This window comes from Camelus ferus, chromosome 13 (assembly GCF_009834535.1).
Source record: "Camelus ferus isolate YT-003-E chromosome 13, BCGSAC_Cfer_1.0, whole genome shotgun sequence".
NCBI classification, from domain to species: Eukaryota; Metazoa; Chordata; class Mammalia; order Artiodactyla; family Camelidae; genus Camelus; species Camelus ferus.
The window spans coordinates 25725770-25745527 of NC_045708.1; the positions used below are offsets into that span (position 1 = coordinate 25725770).

The 19758-nt window shown below is 47.2% G+C and overlaps 1 long non-coding RNA gene and 1 other non-coding gene across 3 annotated transcripts in view; both read left to right on the plus strand.

Annotated features, from left to right (window-relative positions):
* Nucleotides 1-19758, plus strand: part of LOC116668345 — a 77010-nt gene that overhangs the window by 28677 nt on the left and 28575 nt on the right. The window contains exons 2-3 of one of the 2 annotated variants that reach the window (XR_004325510.1): nucleotides 10718-10762; nucleotides 11050-11109. This is a non-coding gene — a long non-coding RNA (uncharacterized LOC116668345). The remainder of the gene's footprint in view (nucleotides 1-10717; nucleotides 10763-11049; nucleotides 11110-19758) is intronic. The other variant, XR_004325509.1, reaches the window with a different exon arrangement.
* TRNAP-AGG lies at nucleotides 13212-13283 on the plus strand. Its single transcript has one exon. It is a non-coding gene; the product is annotated as a tRNA-Pro (tRNA).

A 19758-nucleotide genomic window follows, 5' to 3' on the forward strand; every position in this document is an offset into this window, starting at 1 on the left:
TGAGTGAAGTAGACTATATTTTATATCCTCCACTTTCTGTATCCACAATTCTCCTGTAATTGTTTACTAGTAATTTTCTGTACATTTTTCTGAAGAGGTTTCAGTCTGTTCATAGTTTATTGGAGTTATGACCCAATAAAGGTTAGGTACCAACAGACTGGCAGAGTGGTGTAGCTTACGATCCTTTTTAGGGAAAGTGGGCTCCTGAGTCTGTTGTCATGGGGCAGACCTGGGCTCCACTTCTGGTTCCAGTTTGGAATATACAACCGTCTGCAGTAACCTCCCTGAGGTATCCCAGAGGCCCCATGTGCTCAGCAAATCCCATTAACGCTTCTTTGAAAATATAAGCAGAATCCTGAGTAGACAGGGATTCATTGTAAAGTACAGCTTGGCCATACGTTGAATATATTCCTGATGAAAAATTGGAAATCTAAATATCACTTAAGCCAATACCAGCCAGCTCTAAGCCAGCCTTTCTCTTACCAGGATCATTGCGGTAGCCCCCTCCCTACTCCCCCACTGCTGTTCATCCTTGTCCCTCCACCTGTCTAGTGTTTCTTCAGTGGCCAATGTGGTACTGATCAAACGGAAGTCAGGTCATGTTATCCTCTGCCTCAAACCCTCAATGGCTCTCATCTCACTCAAAGTCCAAGCCCTTTCAGTGACCTACAAAGCCCTACTCCCTCCTTGGCCCCTCTCCTATTATTATTTTCCGCGTTGCTGCTTTGCTGTCCAGCTCCAGCCACTCTCCTTTCCTTGTTATTTCTTGGACTTGATAGGCTCCCTCCTGCCTCAGGTCCTTTGCACTTGCTGTTTCCTTTTCCTGGACTCTTTTCCCTCAAATAACTACATAGGTCACTCTTGCCCCTTTTTTAGGTCTTTGCTCAAATGTCACCTTTTCATTGAGGCCTTCTCTGACCACCCTTAAAAAAAATTTCAACTCCACCACCCTAGCCCTCTTTCCCCCATTATACTTTTCATCATCTGACACTGGCTGACCCTGCCCCAGCTCCCACTAGAACTAAAACTCCATTAGGGCAAAGGTTTTAGCCTGTTTCATTTAAAACTTTATCTAGTATCTTCAACACTGTCCATCACATAGTGAGCCCTCACTAAATATTTGTTGAATATTTAATGTGAATGATTGAATAGTTGAATCTTCCCCCTTCACGTCACCCAACTGTCCCCAGCTCCCATAGACCTCAGCTTGGTAAATTATACCACCATCCCCACTCCCCAAGTCACCCAATCCAGGAGTCATTCATCAGACCCTTTTCCCACACTTGCACATCCAATCAGTTCCTAATGGAGAATGGGCCTTTCGTTTATCATTCAGAAAACATGTTTTTCGAGCAGATGCTGGAGTACAAAGGTGAGAAAAAGCAGCCTTAGTTCCTGCCTAGAGGGAGCTCTCAGTCTTGTCAACAACTCTGAAATTCCCTGCCTTTGCCAGGTCTCTGCACCCCTCAGATGGAGGCACTGCAGACTTCCGCCTGGTCTGATCCCCTGTCACCTCCCGCTGGCCGAGTCCTGCCTCTGCCAGGGCTCAGACATCTCACCTGCCCTAAGCATCTCTCTGGCTGGGTCAGGCGCCCTCCCTCTTTGGTGATCCTGTGATGCTGTGGTAGTTGTTAGTTGTCTGTCTCCTCCATTAGACTGTGGACAACCTGAGGGCAGAAACCATGTTCTCATCTCTGCCTCCAGCCTCAGCATAGGGCACACAGGGAATTCTCAATGCATGTCTACTGGGCTGTGGAATCTTGGAGAAGCTGTTTACCCTCTCCAAGCCTCAGTTTCCTTATCTGCCACAGGGATAATAATTCCTCCCAGGGGTTTTGTGATGATTAAATGAGCTATGGGAGGTATGGAGCCTAGCAAGATAACAAGCACATAGTAGGTGTTCAAGAAAATTCCTTTATTTTTTTCCCCTCCTCATAGTTCAATATGTCAGAGCAAGATTTTACTGATCTCGTCTGTACTCCATTCTCCACCAAGGACCTGCACTAGGAAATGGAGCTGCAGCAGCTGCAATGAAAGTTAGATTTAAGGAAGAACTTTCCTCAGGGAAGAGGGATTAGCATATAGACAGATTAAGAGCAGAGGCTGAGGAGTTAGACTGCTTAGGTTCCCACTTACTAGCTATGTGACCCTGGGCAAGTTGTTTAACCTCTCTGAGCCTTGGTTTCATCATCTTTAAAATGGGGATAATATTAATATTTGCTTCGTGGGATTATTGGGAGAAATAATGTGGTTGAGGCTCATGGAATGGAGCTAGGCACACAGTAAATGCTCAATAAATGTTTACTCTGGTGAGCTGGAAAGCACAAGGCAGATGTGGAGTCATCCCCTCACTCACACGTAGTGTCTGCCTTGTGGGTACTTCCTCCTCCAGCCCTCCTGCCCTGCCCCCTCCTCCATCAGGTCTGTTGGCCTCTGTGGCCTGGAAACCCCAGTCAGGGAGCCCTGGGGAGGGGACCTCATTCTCAGCAGCCCTACTGAGGGTTGGATGGTTTCTGTTTCTGTTACTGCCTGTGATGTATGGGCTGCTGGGTGGGTCAAGGAGCAGCCTGTTCCTGAAGGACCCTGGGCAGAGACCAGGTGGGCCAGCTGGGGTGAGTGTCCGGAAGTGAAGGCTCAGCTACTCCACCAGCAGCCAGTTTGGCTGGAATACAGCAGTCGGCTGAGATTGTGCAAACAGGTCATTGTGCAAGCATGCCCCTGTGTGTGACCTCGATTGTGCAAACAGGTGTTTACTGGAGGCTGCCCGGCCTGGGCTGCCCGCTTACAAAAAGCGCCTGAACTGTTGACTCAGAAGGAACCAGAACCGGGACACTCATTCTTCCCTGAACACACCCTAAACTTTCCGCCTCCCAGCCTTTGCTCAGGCCGTGCTCTCTGCCTGGTGGGCCCTCTTCTGCCTCCATCTCTACTACGTGAAATTTTACCTGTTCTTCAAGGTTCAGAGAAAATGCCCCTAAATGTTTCTCCATAAACTTTCCCCTCATTTGCATACTCAAGGCATTTGATACACCTCGAAAGTCACAGGTCCTTTTTTTACCTTATGGTCCTTTCTAGACTGTGAGCTCCCTGAGGATAAGGACCTTTCCTTATTCTCCTCTGAAAAGGCAGGAAACTGAGGCCCAGAGAGGGAAAGTTATGTGCCCCAAGTCACACAGCTCACTTTCAGCAGAGCTGTGCTCTCAATCAGGTCTCTACACTTTCTGCCACACTCACCACCTCTCTTTTGACCCCCACCCACCTCTGACCCTGGATCTCTGCTTCAGGCCCCTGGTTGAGGTAGGACTCCAGCTAGAACTTGAGGGATGGGTGTGGTTTGTACAGAGGAGGGAAGGGTATTCTGGGCAGGGGAACAGCAAGAGCAAAGGCATGGAGGCTGGAATGGAAAGAGTGTGCATGGAGGCTATTAAGGAGGCAGGAAGAGGCAGCACAGGCCTGGGATTAGTGGGGGACTGGGGCGGGGGCAGGGCTGCATTCCAGACCCAGAGATAACGTTGACTCTGCATGACCTTGGGCAGCATCTCTCAGACCTCCATCTCCCCACTGATAATACACAGATCCCCCAACTACACATGCCCCCGCCTGAGCTCCTCCAGCTTTTCTCTTGAAAACCTGGTACCTGGAACTCCTTCCCTACACTGGAGCCTCATCTCTCCATAGTCCCTTCCCAATCTCCTCTTCCCCTTCAAGGGCCTGAGATCCCAGCCATTTCATTTACCATCACTGTCCAATCAGGTGCTGCTTTTTCGTGGCTCCAGGACTTTCCCACACCCTTCCCTCTGCTTAGAAGGCCCATCCCCCTTATTTTTGTGTCTGAAGAAATCACTTTCATCCTTCAAAACCCAGCTGAAATGTCATCTCCTCTGTGAAGCCTCCCTGGATTCCCCAGGCTGGGTCAGGTACTGCTCATCCAGGCTCCCAGGTGCTCCATGAAGGCCAGGACTGGATCTGTGACCCCAGGATCCAGCAAGGGCCTGGCTTGGGGGAGGTGTCTATGATAGGGTGCTGAGCAATTTGGATGTTGGATCTGGGTCTTCAGGCCTGAAGGATTCCCAGTGGCCATCAGTTTATCTGTTAAGAGATCTGGAAAAATCTTTTTTACTGTAATGCACTCTTCTGCTTCCCTGATGCTCAGATTGGCTGGATTTTCTGCCTTTGATTAGTGCCCAAAATGAGAGATAAATCAATTAGGATGTAATCATTGCTGAATACTAGAGGGTGAAAAGCAGGGCCCCCACCTGAGAAGAGGCTGGGATGGCTGCCCAGATACTCTCTGGAGGCCCGCTTCTAAGGAAGGAAGCAGAATTCTAGCTTTGAGTGGGCAAAAGGGAAGATCCCCGCCTCCATCTCCTGCTTGCGGTCTGCTGGCCAGGAGGACCTTATCTCTGCTCTCCGGGCTTGGCCTGCCGTGGTGTGTCTGGGGAGCGGGTATGGTCCTAGTGGTGGTGGGGGATCAGAGGCTGAGGTGAGATAAAGCTCAGATGCTTATCTTGGCTTGGAGGAAATCTATCTCCTTGGCAACCCTGTGGCTGGAAGAGAGCCCCCAGGCCAGGCCAGCTTCTGCCCTGATCATGGGTTTCCTTCAGTGAGGTAACTGGATCCAGGCAGCTGGTTCATGTCCCCATGCACTGGGGTGGGCAGGCAGAAGGGAGAAGACAGGGGCATTTTTCCTGAAAGTCTTGTCAGGAAGAGTAGCCAGGAAAAGTCGTATAATCTGTTAAAGGCATGACAGAGGCGAAGCCAGGTCCATAAACTTCTGTGATGAGAACCTGGGGTCTGCATTCTTCTCCTGCTTCCTAGGGTGCTTGGCCTTGATCCTGAGAGGGAAGGGGGTCACCAGACCAAGCCAGTCTGTTCCCTTAGTCCTATGTCCTCTATGCTTCCAGTCTAGACCCAGGGGCCACGGGTGGGGGCTTTGGGCCACGGGTGGGGGCTTTTGCCCACAGGTGAGCCTTTGCGCTGGGGGCCCTCAGGGAGCAGTGATAATGGTTTTTGCAACCTCCTTGTGGGTGTAGCTTTTCTAATGAGTAGTCGAGGCTGCTGGGGAAAGGCCTGGCCTGTGACCTCTGTCACCTCTCTGACCTTCCAGGCTGTTGTCCTGTTTCCTGGAATGTTCAGTTTTTTCAATTCATTCACTTCACTTATTTATTCACCCACCTCCACACATGTCCCACCATCTCACTCTTCTTTCCATTCATCCTCTCACTCACCCTATCCATCCATGCATCCATCTCTCCATCTACTTACTCAACTATCTGCCCTCTCATCCATCCATCCATGTATCTATCCATCACCCCCATCCACTCACTCATCCATCTGCCACCCACTTGCCCATCTGCTCACCCACTCATCAATCCAGCAAATATTTTCGAGCACCTACTGCCAACCCGGCCCTGCACTTGGGCCTGGGGATAGTGTGTGAGCCAAAAGCCAGGTTGTCATGGTCTTTGCCAAGTAAACCTTCCACACCCTCAGGCTTTTCACAGAATCCTCTGCCTCCTATCCCTAAGGACAACACACTTCCTCCCTGCGGCCCTTGTGAATGGAGGCAGCTCTTTTCGCCAAACTCCAGGTATGATAGGAGCCAGGGGTATGGTTGGATTTTTCCTCTTGATCCCAGGGGTGTGTCCAGATGTGGATCTTGCCCTTGGAGCTGCGTCACCCTCTACCCTTCCCCATCACCCTGTTCTATACTCACTCAGCCGCATTCTGTTGACCTGGGTGCCTGCTTCAGAGTCTTCCCCTCAGCTGCCATCCTGCCCCATCTGGGGGTGCCTTATCAGCCTCATGGATGATGCACCCACACCCTGGTTCTTTCCGTTCCTTGACCAGTCGCCTCCAATGGCTTTTCCACTTTATCCACCAATACTGTGGTCACATCATGGACCCCAGTGTCACCTGGAACTGCTCAACCTCTAAAACCTTACGCTCTAACACCCGTCTCTTTGACCACCACTCTCTGTCCATCTAGTTGTCACCCCCGAGCCCTCAGCTCTTGCTCCCTGAGCTCAGAGAGGCCTCCAGGCCCCAATTCCTCGATTTCCTTGTCTGTTAACCCCCTTCTCACCTTTCTTCCATTCCTTCTCCCTCAGGAGCCCAGCGTTCACTCACTGATGACTCTGACCTGTACCTTCAGTACCTTTGCAGCCCTGTCCTCCCACCTCCCTGGCCACAAGAGCCTTCTAGGTCAGGCTGTCATTGGTTGTCTCCCCCTCCTCACCTCACCTCACCCTGTCCTGGCATGGGGTCTGTGAAAACCCTCATGGAAGATCAGACAAGTGCCTGGTCCTGACTTCTCCTGGGCCCTCAAACCACCCCTCAAACTCTGTTCTTGTCCTCTGTCCCCAAACTCTCCCTTCAGCTTTTGAGACACTCAAGGCCCCTTCTCAAAAGTTCCCCCCATCGATCAACTCTCAATTGGCCAGTAAAGAGTCTAATTTTGATTTTCTGACTCTCAAACATACCTATCCTGGCCTTTTCCAAGATGAAGAATCCCTCCCATGGTCCAGAACCAATTTCTCCCTCCACCCCTCTTCCAAGTTCCTCCCATTTCCCTAGCGATCTTCATCACCCTTTCCACCCCCCACGCCCCGCTTTTGTACTAATAATAACTACCACATATTCCTCTACTGAGTGCTTCCTGGGTGCTGTGCTCTGCTTTAAACACTTTGCATTTATTAACTTATTAACCTTTCTGGCTACTCTGTGGGATAGGGTCTGTTATCACCACCCCCACTCCAGAGACCAAAGACAGGAAAACTGAGAGAGCTGGCAAATGGCAGAGACAAGATCTGGTTCCAAGTCCTGGCAGCTTGACTCCAGGTTCTGTGCGCATGACCACTGTGTCTATACCGTGCTGCTTCTGGGCTTCCCTTGCTCCGTGGCTCTGCCAGCAGCATTGCACCATGATCCATTTTCTTCCATTCCTTCAGCAGAATTTCCTTTTTGGTACTACCCTCTCTTCTCCCATTCACAGCCAAATGATTGTAAAGGGTTGTCAGCATTTGCTATTTCCACTTCCTTACCTTCCACTTCAGTCTAGCTTCCTCCACCTCCTTCCATAGGAACGTCTCTCTCCAGATCACACACAGCCTTCTGATCACCAGATTCTTCCCAGTCCTCTCCTTCCTCTGGGCTGCTGGATTTGCCAGCATCAACCTCTCATCTTTTTTGACTTAATTTTTTTAAGTAAAATTTTTATTGAAGAATAACATTATACACCATTGTAAAATTGTAGTTGTAATTTTTAGCCTTATTATAAGTGTTTATAATTACATATATGTGTATTTAAGTTCTTAATTTTGAGATCATTTCAGGTTTGTAGAAAAGTTGCAGGAATAGTCCAGAAAACTTCTGTCTCACCTTTACCTGAATTCTTAACATTTTACCAAATTTGTTATCTATCTCTATCTATCTATCTATCTATCTATCTATCTATCTATCTATCTATCTATCCTACCTACCTACCTACCTACCTACCTACCTATCTATCTACCTACCTACCTACCTTTTATGGGCTCAGTTGTGTCTCCCCCAAAATTAAAATGTTGAGGTTCCAACTCCTAGAAGAAAGTGACTGTATTTGGAGGTAGTGTCTTTAAAGAGGTGACTAAGTTAATATGAAGCCATGAACGTAGGGGCCTGATCCAGTATGACTGGTGTCCTTACAAGAAGAGGAAGAGACACCAGGGATGCTCATGTACGGTGAAGACCATGTGAGGGCACTGGGAGAAGGTGGCTATCTGCAAGCCAAGCAGAGAGGGCTCAGAAGAAACCAACCCTGCTGATACCTTGATCTTAGACTTCTAGTGTCCAGTAAACTATTGTTTAAGCCACCCAATCTGTGGTGTTTTGATATATACATGCATAGATACACGAATTTTTTTCTGAACCGTTGGACAGTAAATTGCCCTTGTGACCCTCCATTACCCATAGTATTTCCTAAAAACAACGACATTATCTTGCATGATCACAGTCCAATGGTAAAATCAGGAAATTAATATTGTTACAATAGTATTATCTCATCTACAGCTCTTATTCAGATTTTTTCAATTGTCTCTAGATATATATTTTAAAATGTATAGTGTAATATTTGATCTGTAAGAATGCTTGAAAATTATGACAGATGATAAAATAATCATCTGCCAACCGATCACCCAACTTAAGATCTATAACAGAGGTCGGCAAACTGGCTGGCAGGCCAGCTCCGGTGCCCTGCCTGTTTTGGTAAATAAGGATTTATTGGAACCCAGTCACATCCATTCATTTACATGTTGTCTGTGGCTGCCCTGGAGGTACAACATCAGAATAGAGTTGTGACAGAGATTTTATGTTCCTCAAAGCCAGAATGCTTACCATCTGGCCCTTTACAAAAAAATTTACCAAACTCTGGTCTAGCACACAGCTGTCCAGTAGAACTTTCTGTGATGATGGAAATGTTCTATAAATCTTTGCCGTCCAGTTGAGTAGCCACCAGCCACATGTGGCTACTTAGCACTTGAAATTTGGCTAGCACGACTTGAAGAGCAGAATTTTAAATTTTATTTAATTTTAATTAATTTAAATACAAATCAAAATAGCCACATGGGGTTCATGGTTACTATATTGGAAAGCAAAGATCTAGGACATCACCCATGTCTTCTCATCCACTTGTAAATCCCTTCCTAGTCTACCTCACTGTCTCCTCAGCCCCCAGAGGTAACCACTATCTTGAGTTTCGTATTTATTATTTCTTTTCTATTTAAAAATATAGTTATCACATAGATATGTTTCTTTAAAACAAATTTCGTTTTTTGGAGGGAAGATAATTAATTAGGTTTATTTATATATTTATTTATTTTTAATGGAGGTACTAGGGACTGAACCCAGGACCTCGTGCACGCTAATCATGCACTCAAGCACTGAGCTACACCCTTCCCCACATATGTATGTTTCTGTAAACAATGTATTGTTTGATTTGATCGTTTTTGAACTTTATCACAATGCTATCATACTGAATGCGGTCTTCTGCAACTTGTTTTTCTCTCTCAACATTGTATTTCTGCCATGTTGCTATGGGTGAGGGAAGCTTTTCCATTTTCGTCTCTGTAGAGTTCATTGTGTAGCCATACCAAAAATCAGCTTTATCCGTTTCTTATTCATAGGTGTGGAGGTAGTTTCCATTTTTTTCCCTGCTAGGGATATTCTTGTACCTCTTTCCTGCTGCATAAGTCCATGAGTTTCTTTCCAATAAGAATTGCTGGACAAGTAGAATATGCAAATGTTCAAACTTAACAATTGGCACCATCTTATTTTCCCAGGTGCTTGTGCTAATTCCCACCAGCCGGGTGTAAATGTTCCCATTGACTAACCCTTGGTGGTGTCAGACTTCGGCATTTTTGCCGGCATGGTGTAAAACTGTAGCTCATGTTGTCGTAATTTGCTTTTTAATGATTACTAATGAGGTTGATTTTCTTTTCCCACATTGATCAGTCTTCCAAATTCCACTTCTGAGAAATGGCTGTTCATGTCTTTTGCTCATGTTTTCAGCTGGGCTGTCAGTTGTGTATGCCGCAAATAATTTATCCCTGTTGGTGGCTTGTCTTTATTTCCTTTGTGATGTTTTGATGGATGAAAGTTCTTAATTTTAATGTAACTGAATTTATGAATATTTTCTTTTTTGGATGATGCTTTTTACCTTGTTGAGGAAAACCTTTCCTGTTCTGAGGCCACATACTCTTGTATTTTCTTCTTTGAGTTTAAAAGTTTTACCTTTCAGATTTAAGGCATTAATCCTCTTAGTACTGGTATCATATATGGTTGGAGAAAAGGACCCAATTTCATTTTTTTTTCCTTTGTGGCTATCCAGTTACTCACATATTTAATAGCTCTTCCTTTCCCCAGTGATCTGCAGTGCTACTTCTATCTATGTCATGTATCACGTTTCTGTATGCTTTTGGTTTGAGGCTCTCCATTCTGTCCCATTGATCTATTTGACCATCCCTATGTCAATGCCATATCATTACAATTGCTTTAACTGTGATATTTGGTAAAGCACATTCCCTTGCCTTATTTTTCTTCGCCAGCAGTATCTATTCTTGGGGTTTTGCTCTTCTAAGGTATTTTATTTTTAACTTTTCCTATTTTTAATCGACGTATAGTCAGCTTACAATGTTGTGTCAAATTCTGGTGTACAGCATAATGTTTCAGTCATACATATACATACATATATTCGTTTTCACATTCTTTTTCATTGTAGGTTACTACAAGATATCGACTGTAGTTCCCTGTGCTATACAGTATAAACTTGTTTATCTATTTTATATGTAGTAGTGTGTATCTGCAAATCTCGAACTCCCAATTTATCCCTTCTCACCCCTTTTCCCTTCTGGTAACCATAAGTTGTTTTCTATGTCTGTGAGTCTGTTTTTGTTTTGTAAATAAATTCATCTGTGTCTTTTTTTTTTTAGATTCCACATATAAGTGCTATCATATGGTATTTTTCTTTCTCTTTCTGCATTACTTCACTTAGAATGACGATCTCCAGATCCATCTATGTTGCTGCAAATGTTATTATTTTATTCTTTTTTTTGGCTGAGTACTATTCCGTTATATATATGTACCACATCTTCTTTATCCAGGCATCTGTCTAGGGACATTTAGGTTGTTTCCATGTCTTGTATTGTAAATACTGAGATGCATGTATCTTTTTGAATTACAGTTGCCTCCAGGAATATGCCCAGGAGTGGGATTGCTGGATCATATGGTAAGTCTATTTTTAGTTTTTTAATCTCTTTTATTATTGATCAATCTTGCCAGAGGTTTGTCTTTTTATGAATCTTTTCAAGAAACCAATTTTTGATTGCTGATTTTGGTTTTATTTTACTTTGCATTAATTTGATTTTATTTGCTTGATTTAATTAATTTCTCTTCTGCACTTATTCCTTTTTTGTGATTTTGTTTTCTTTGGGTTTATTCTATGGTTCTTTTTATAACTTCTTAAAGTTGGGCTTTAGTTCATTAATTTTTTTGTCTTTTCATCTTTTCTAACAGAAATTTTCAAGGCTCTTCATTTTACTAGAAATATTACTTTGGCTCTGTCCCACAATTTTGGTAGGCATTGTTTTCCCTATTATTCTGTTCTAAGTGTTTTAAAATTTCCAATATGATTTCTTCTGTGAATTATGAATTACTTAGAAGAAAACTTAAAAAAAAATTTCCAAATCTATGGGAATTAAAAATGCATGTTTCTTATTGAATTCTAATTTAAAGGCGTTGCGTTTAGAAAACATGATCTGTACATGATGATTCTTTGGATTGAGACTTGCTTTATAACCTCGTACATGACTAATTAAAATAATTTAAAAGAAATGTGTACTTGAGAAGTGTAGTTGAATACAGAGTTCCATAGATTTCCATTAAACTCAACTTGTTATATTGTTCAAACCCTCTGACTTGCCAACACAATGTGTTTGACCCGCCAGTAATGGAGAAGTGCGGATTCAAATCTATCCCCGTGGTAGTGGGTTTTTCTATTTCCTCCTGTAGTTCTATCACGTTTTGCTTTCTATTTTTTGATGCTATTTTATTAAGTACATGCAGATTTAGAATTGCTCTGTCTTCCAGGAAAAGTAAAATTCTGATCTTTATATATTGACCTTTTCTATCTTTAATAATGTTTTTCATCCTAAGTTTGTTTTTTTCCTTCTAATTTTAGCGCAGCTGTCCTGGCTTGTCCTAGTCACTATGGAGAGTCCTGGGTTAATGCCAAGGTGACGGCCCCCGTTTTGCATCTATCCCAGTCTTGGTCTCCTAACAGTAGCATTTGCTCTCACTCTCTTGTTTTCTTAAAGTTCCCTTCCCATCCAAATGGGGAAAACTCAGTTTTTTCTATTTCTCTGCTGATGGTGCCAGAGCACTTGAAGCAGTCCCTTATTCCTGCATGCCTAGTAGTGCTCTAAAAGGCACTTTCTTTCAAGTTGCTGGTTGATTTGCAGTGTAAGGGCCCAATATCTACAGTGGTGCTGAAAGAGATTTTCTCCTTTTCATGCAACTCCCTACTTTCTCTCTCGTAACTTACATGTTCTTCCTTTCTCCAGGTTATAAAACCATCTTCCACACTGATGCTTGGGAGAAGCTCCCAGAGCACAACTGTGATCAAGTTACTTCCCTGGTTAAAACCTTCTAACAATCCCTACTATCCTCAGGATAAAGTCCAAGCTCCTCGAAACTTGGCCCCTGCTAGTCTGTCTAATCTCATCCTCATGGCTTCTAGCCTTGAATACTATGCTCTGTTAATTATTAACTTTTTCCCCCTACCCTCTCCCCCTGAGTCTCTCTCCATGTTATTTACCTTGCTCAAACTCTTTCTACTGCCTGAAATTCCCTTTCAACTATCTCCCCTACCACTATTTTTCCTTCCACCTGGATAAATCTTATTCATCCTGTAAGACTCACCTTATGTGCTGCCACCTCCAGGAAGCCTTCCCCAGTCCTCCTTCAGGTTGGAGGACTCTTCTGCCCTCCAGGGAAGACTCATCTGTCTTTTCAAAGCCCCTGGGCTTACCTTATTTTTAGCAGCCATCAAATCATGTTGAAAGTTACCATTTATGTATTTCATGCTCCACTCAACTAGGGGTGCTTCTTGAAGTCAGAGATGGCTTCTTACTCTTTTGGGTATCCACACTGCCTGGCACAAATCCAGGCTTGGAGAAGTTTTCCATAAACATTTGTTGCATTGAACAGAGGCTTTTTTCCCTCTTAAAATTTCTCTTGCCTGAAATTATTTGTTGATTAGGAGCATTTTCATATATGAGGACATCATTTGATGTTGTTGACTTGGGGTTCCCCACCAGAGCTTGGAACAAGGAAGTTCCTACAACCAGATGAGGTATTTTGGACATGGAGAAGCTGATGGGTCTTTGGCCTCCTTGTTGGGCATGTCCTGTTGTGTGAGGCCCAGTACTATGGGGTTCAGTTTCTGTCTGGTCCTGTGCTGTGGTTGGCAATAATAATACTTATTGTATAGATTCGTTAGAAATATTAAATGAGATGCCATATGCAAAGCTCCCATCTTAGTGCTTGACACATATTAGGTGCTCAAGAAAAAAAAAATCTAGGTTCTTTATCCTGAGTTCCTTGAGGTTAGGAATCCTGTGTTATTTCATTCACTCCATCTAGTGCAAAAGCTAGCACTAAAAGGACACAATGTGGGGGAAGGTATAGCTCAGTGGCAGAGTGCATGCCTAGGATGCAGGAGGTCCCGGGTTCAACCCCCAGTACCTCCATTAAAAATAAATAAACAAACAAGTAAGCCTAATTACCTCCCCCCCAAAACAAACAAGATAAATTGATTAAATAAAAAATAATTAAATAACAAAAGAAAAAAAAGGATACAATAAATACCTGATAAATGAGTGTGTGCATGAAACCTCAAATTTCAGAATAGAACTACCCTTTTTGGGGCATCTCTGGTGTCCATAGCCTGTGGCTTTGTCCCATTCCCACTCCATAGTGCTTTGGGATGTATCAGACAACCAAATACAGCTTTTTGTTTTCAAAAGACAAAACCCAGCAAGAGCTTAGACACATGGGGGGAAATTCTAGTTTTTCTGAGCTCTAGCCTACAGGCATTCCACATGCTGGGGACCCTGAGTCTGCTGTTTCCAAGACTGCATGATGCCCTCTCTGTTTATACTGAAAGTCCTCCATCTGCTCTTGCCATCAAATCGTTCAGAAGATTGCTTTTTTATTATGTCACACCATGTCCCCGACATGAGGCCCCACATGAGAAGCCTCTTTCAGAACTGGTTCCTGGAAATATTTGTCCCTCTGGAGGAACTGATCTGCTTCCTCCTTTCTGATAATAAGAATGTCGGAACTTAGTGTTTCATTTTTTTTGCCCTGGCTGCCAGGAAGCTCAAAGCCAAGTTTCAGGATCAATCACAGCACCTACAGCAACCCTTAAGAGTGCTTTTTTTTTCCCTTGAGCAGTATGAATCTGTTGAGTGAATTAATCTTTCCTATTGTAAAGGCATCTCATGTCCTTTTGGGAAAAAACGAAGCATATGTGGATTTTAAAACATTGACAGCAGCAGCAGCATCAATAACAAGAGGATGTGGGGGAGCAGGGGAAGAATTAGCCATTAACTGAGGATGATGTAGGATGCTGGTGGAGACCGAGGGCTCTGCGGCCAGACTGCCTCTATATCTTAGCTCTGCTTATCATTTGCTCAGGAACCTGGTGCAAATTATACAATTTTTCTGAGTTTCTTTAGCTGTAAATAGGGATCTTCATTGTATCTACTTTCAAATGTTGCCATGAGGATTAATGAACATAATTCCTGGAAACTACTTAGCATGGGGTCTGCCACAGAGTAGATGTTTGACACACGTGAACTCTTGATGATAGCATTGAACCTGGGCAGCTGGACAATCACACAAGAGCCTCACTGGAAGAAGGATTCGGTTTTAAGGGAATCAACGATGTTGGCGGTGACTGGGCACAAGCACTTTGTCTAGAGTCTCCCACAAGGCCTCACCAGCCTGGGAAAGGTATCACTGGGGTCACTTTAAGAGTCACGACCTGTCCTTGGCTGGCTTCTATACCCATCTGTTCACCAGGATTTCCAGAAGCCTGCAGTTCTCGTCCAGTTATTTCTGGAAGCCTCCAGGGGGTTTTGCATGGTGTTCGTGAAAGAGCCGACCAGCTTGAATTACCTCGTGGCATCCGCCGTGTTCTCAGCTCCTGCTCCTGCCTCCTACCCCCTTGACGTCCACCATCTGTGAGGTTGCCTGAGGCTTCCTCGCCACATCACAGCTGCCAGGGCCCTCTCTGGGGCACCCATGCCTGCCATGACTTTGGTACTTCCCCTTGAGACTCCCAAAAGCCAGAGTGGCATCAGCATTCCTGCAGACTTCAAGGCATCCCAGTTATACTGAGTTCCTTGAAGAAGTGAGCAGCCTGGCCCTCGCCCACCCTGCGTCTGGGTCACCTTTTGTTGTGTGGGTACTGAAGCTAGGCTGCTTCTGTCCCCATGTATCACAGAAATCGTGGGGAAAGTTGCTCTGTTAGTAGCCCTTGTGGCTACTCACAGCTCTGATGTGAGTTCTAGGGACAGACCCGAGGACTGGCAGACTCAGCACAGCCTCGAAAGGTCCTCTCTCTCCTCCTGCCCAGGCTCTTTCTGCTCCACGCACATTTCTCATGGTGGCTTGCCCCCTTCCTCCCCACTTAGGAACCCTCAGATGCCCCTGAGCTCCAGGGGAGGACTAAGCTCAGACACAAGCCGTGGTTGGTTCCACTGACAACCCCAATGTCAGGAAGAGATGACCTTGGGAAGGACCCAAGGTCAGCAAGAGGAAAGGACTAGAAGCAGGCTTTGGAGACCCTTTGCCCAGAGGAATGGGCTAAAGGGAAGAAAGCGGATGAAATTGATGAGAGAGGGAGGAGGGGAGGGTGGATCCATGATCCTTGGGCGAGACCTGTGGAAAAGTCCTGAAGAAGACAGAGCAGGAGTAGCTGGGAAGATGGGGGACAGTGAGGAAACGCTGACCGGCAGCGAGGAAGGGAGGAGGAACATGATGTGGTCACATTGTCTCACTGGATGGACAGAGCATTTGGCTGGGGTTGTGCATGTGTCCAAGGGACCCCAGCTCTTCACCTAAGAAGCCAGGGGACCTACAATTAGTTGTAGCCCTTTCTGGGCCTCAGCTATTATGTCTGTAAAATAAGTGCAGAGAATTCTCAAGACAAGCATAGGAAGGAATCCCAGGTCAGGGGGCCGACGTCTGGGGTTGGGGAGGAAGGGGAGAGGTGAGGATAAGAGAGCCCTTGCTGGGTGGGGCAGAAGGGAGGGCGGGCCCTGGGGGTAAGCTGTCTCCCCTGGCTGGGCCTCTCTCTCTCTCTGTCTGCGGGAGGGAGAGTCCTATTGATGGAGGCCCCACCGAGTTGCGCCTCTGGTGTTGTCCTGGGTCTGGTCTTTGGTTCTCCTGTGGCCGCACTAATGGCTTGTTCAGCCATGATTCTAAGATACGAGATACGTGGAGGTGGGGGTGGAGGGGATGGATCTGGGGGAGAAGGTGTGTAGAAAGTAGAAGATGGTCATCACCCTTGAGGGCAACCGCTGGGTGATCTCACTGGGCCAGACACAGTCACAGGAGGAACAAACATCGGGTGTCATAGGCTGAGTCTCTAAGTGTCCAGGGGATCTGGGGAAGAGGATGCAGCCAAGCAGAGATGGCCTTCTCCAGGAAGACTCCCAGGGGAAGTGATTGTGGAGGTGGGAAAGGACAAGGGGGAACTGAACCAAGGTGTGTGGTCCATGCCAGGCTCAGAGGGGACAGAGAAACTGGGAGATGGGGACCACTGACTTGTTTCAAGGGCGGTTTGGGATGTGGCCCCAGTACAGCGCTCCCCCTCCCCATCGTGTGTGGCCCAGAGCAGGCCCCCTGCAAACCTGGCTGAGATGGAGGATGGGGACCCCCAGGAGCTGTTTTATTTAGAAAGATTACCGGCAGTGGGGCCTGGCTGGAGGGAGCAGGACCCTCTCCAAAGGCTCCTCCGTGTTATGGGGACTGGGGTAGACAGACTCACCGGTTAGAAACTGCCAAGGGCAATGGGAACAATCAGGAAAGACCCAGTTGCCCCCAAGTACTGCCCTTCCGAGCCCCAGAGGATGGCTTTGACCACCTGAAGAGGGACAGAACTCTAGCTGGTTGGGCTCAGTTTTTCTGGCCCAAGATGGCAGATGATGTCAAGGACAAACAGGAAACCTGACTTCTGATGGAAGAGGCCCGCATGAGAAGCTCATCCAGGAACCCTTCCAGGCGCCGAGCCTCAGAAGTTAACATACTTAAACTTCTTATCCGTAAGAGTCAAGACCTCTAGGTTAGGGTTGACCAGTTGCCTACAACACCCAGGCTTGTCCTTCTGGGTGGGAATAAGAAGGCGCCCCGAGTGGGTTTTAGTGATGTGAGCAAGGCCTCCATCAGAATGTGGGTTCCCTCCTGGAAGTGACTTGACCTGGGAGATTTTTGAAGGCTGCTACCTGTGAGAAATGCTTCCCCAACTGGAATGCCCAAGTCCAGGGCCCCCGTTTCCAACTTTGTGGCAACAGGGAAAGTGTATTTTTTTTGTCTGGGGGCTTAAACAAGAGAGAAGTTTCTTCTGTCATGTAGAGGCCCGGGGCTGGTGAGGGGGCTCGGGGTGTCCATGGGCACAGGCTTCTTGCATCTCATTGCTCCCCATCCCCAGGGAGCAGCTCTTGTCCTCCTGGTGTAAGATGACAGACCTGTGTTTTAGGAAACAAGTTGGAGGGTGGGGTGACGGGCTGCAAAACGTAAGCTCCGGCTTTCTTCTAAGTCAAGTCCTAGAAGCTGCCACACCACACTTCAGAGGCCAGGCATAGTGACGTACCAGACCTGCCTGCAAGGGAGGCTGGCCATGTGGGTTTTATTTGAGGAGAGGCAACATGTACCCATTGGGGGCAGGTGGTTAATGGAACCTGGGTTCTTATGTGGACACACCCTGACTTGAACACCAGGACAGTGGAACCAACTGATAGCACTTTTGATTCATGTCGTGTTCGTATATGGCTTGCTGTGTTCCAGTCACTATTCTAACTAAACATTTTCCATGTACTAACTCATTCAGTCTTTATGAGAATTGATGAAGCAGCTACTGGCAGCATCCCTATTTTGTAGATGAACAAGAGAGGTTAAGTAACCAACTTGAGGTGACCCAGAAAGTGGCCGAACCCAGAGGAGAACACAGGCGGCCCAGCTTTAAAGCCTGTGCTCTCAGCTCCCAGGCTATTGTCTGTCACCGCTGTGAAGCTGCTGCCCTGGGATTCCCCTTCTGCTGTCCTTCACTTGGGGGTGAGTGGCTTAGCAGTGCCACCAACCTCAGGGCTAGTTTAAGGCATTGAGCAGCCTGGCTGCGGGTACCCTTGGCTGCAAACTAAAGAGGACAAGGCCTGTGGGATGCTGGGTCCTCCTTGGTACCCAGAGCTGGGGCTGCCCAGGAAGCAGAAAGCAGCCCAGCACCGAAGCTGCCCCTTATCTCACAGTGGTGGGGAGACTTGGAATTTTGCCAGCATTCAAGGGGCAGTTTGGGGCAAGCCACAGAAAAAGCGACACACTGCCCCGAAGATGAGAAAGTGCCCCTGTGTAGCTCGGGGGGGGGGGTGGGGACCATCATGGCAGACAATAGGGGCACCTCTGGGTAGAACCCGAGGACTGTGACCCCCAACTCTCTAGGGAGTGAGAGATGAGGACGGGCCAGCGAGAGTCAGGCTGTGCTGTGAGGGCGGTGACTTCTGAGGCCGGGCACCTGATTCTGCTGCTCTTTGGGAGGTACTCACTGAGGGGCTTGGGAGAATGAGGGATCTTGGGTCTTCCCATGCAGTGGGGGAGCTGGGAGCGTGCAGAGGCTGGTGTTACCAGTGGCCCAGGCCGTGGGGGTGAGAGAAAAGCATGCAGATTTCAAGGAGGGAGAATGAAGAGGACTTGGACACTGATTGGATGTGACCAGGGACATGCGACACGGCATGCATTTGCTCTCCACGGGGAGGAGGGAATGACGATGATCCCAAGTGTGATGTGGGCGGCCACACCCTGGGGGGCTTTCTGATGGCAAGTCCCCACATTATAAACCATGCCCTGATTCAGAGAAGGCTTCCGCGGAGAGGCAGGGAATGAGCAGGCTCTGCAGGAGGTCGGTGGGCCCTGGAGGCAGGGAGCATGTAGGGGTGTCCAGAGGAGCCCCACACCAGTGGGAAGGCTGTCGGGGAGTCCCTGGAGCTCTGCAGCCTCAGTCTAAGGGCAAGGCCTCCCACTCAAGCCTGAGCCTCAGGACAAAGGCCTCAGCCGTCCTTCAGGCTGCTCCTGGGAAGTCTCCAGTGTCCCAGGACACCCTGACCTGGGCTCCTTGGTCACAGAGACCAGACCTGCTGGTCTGTTGGCTAAGAGCCTTTGCGTCCTGGCCTCAAGATGTGCTGGTTATTCCTCCCGCCCCTGTTCAAACCCTGGTCTAATGGACATCAGTGTCCCCCTTCCTGTCCTGGTTCTAACTTCACCACTGGGCTCGCCAGCCATTCCTGAGAAAGAGGAATTACCAGCAGGTCTCAAAACAGCATGGTTCCTCCTGGACATGAGAAAGCAGAAATCAGAAGTGGCACTGTTAGGCTGTGAGCCCGAAGCTCAGGATACAGACCTGAGTGCCGCCGCCTCATCCCATTTCACAGGTAGGGAAGCACGAGGCCTAGACTGGGGATGACCGTTACAGTCACTGGATGGGCTGGGAAGAAACCTGCCCATCAGCCTGGCCCTTGGAGGAACTGAGGTCTCACTGAGTTAATAATGGTCATGATGGGGTTCCCCTCACTTCCAGAAGCCCCAACTGTACCCCACGTTCCCTGAGCTCTTTCTCACTGCAGACCTTCTCTCGTATGTCCCTGTCCAGCATCTCTCACAGCCCCCTCTCCCCGCCGGCAGGTTCTGCTTTCAGCCCCTTCACAGTAACCGGACTGTGGCTCCTCTTAGTCGGGAACTGGATTCCCTCTTCTCTGAGACCCCAGTCCACAGCAAAGGCTTGCAGACTTAAATTGAAGAAGATGCTTCTTTCCCAGTGCTGGGCTCTGAGCCCGGGGCTTGGAGGGAAATGTGCCATTTAGACAATGGAGCTGCCTCTGCTGTAACTTCCAACTTGGAGAACTGTGCCCTCGTCACTACCTTCTTCTGGGTCTGCCCAGGAGGTCTGGG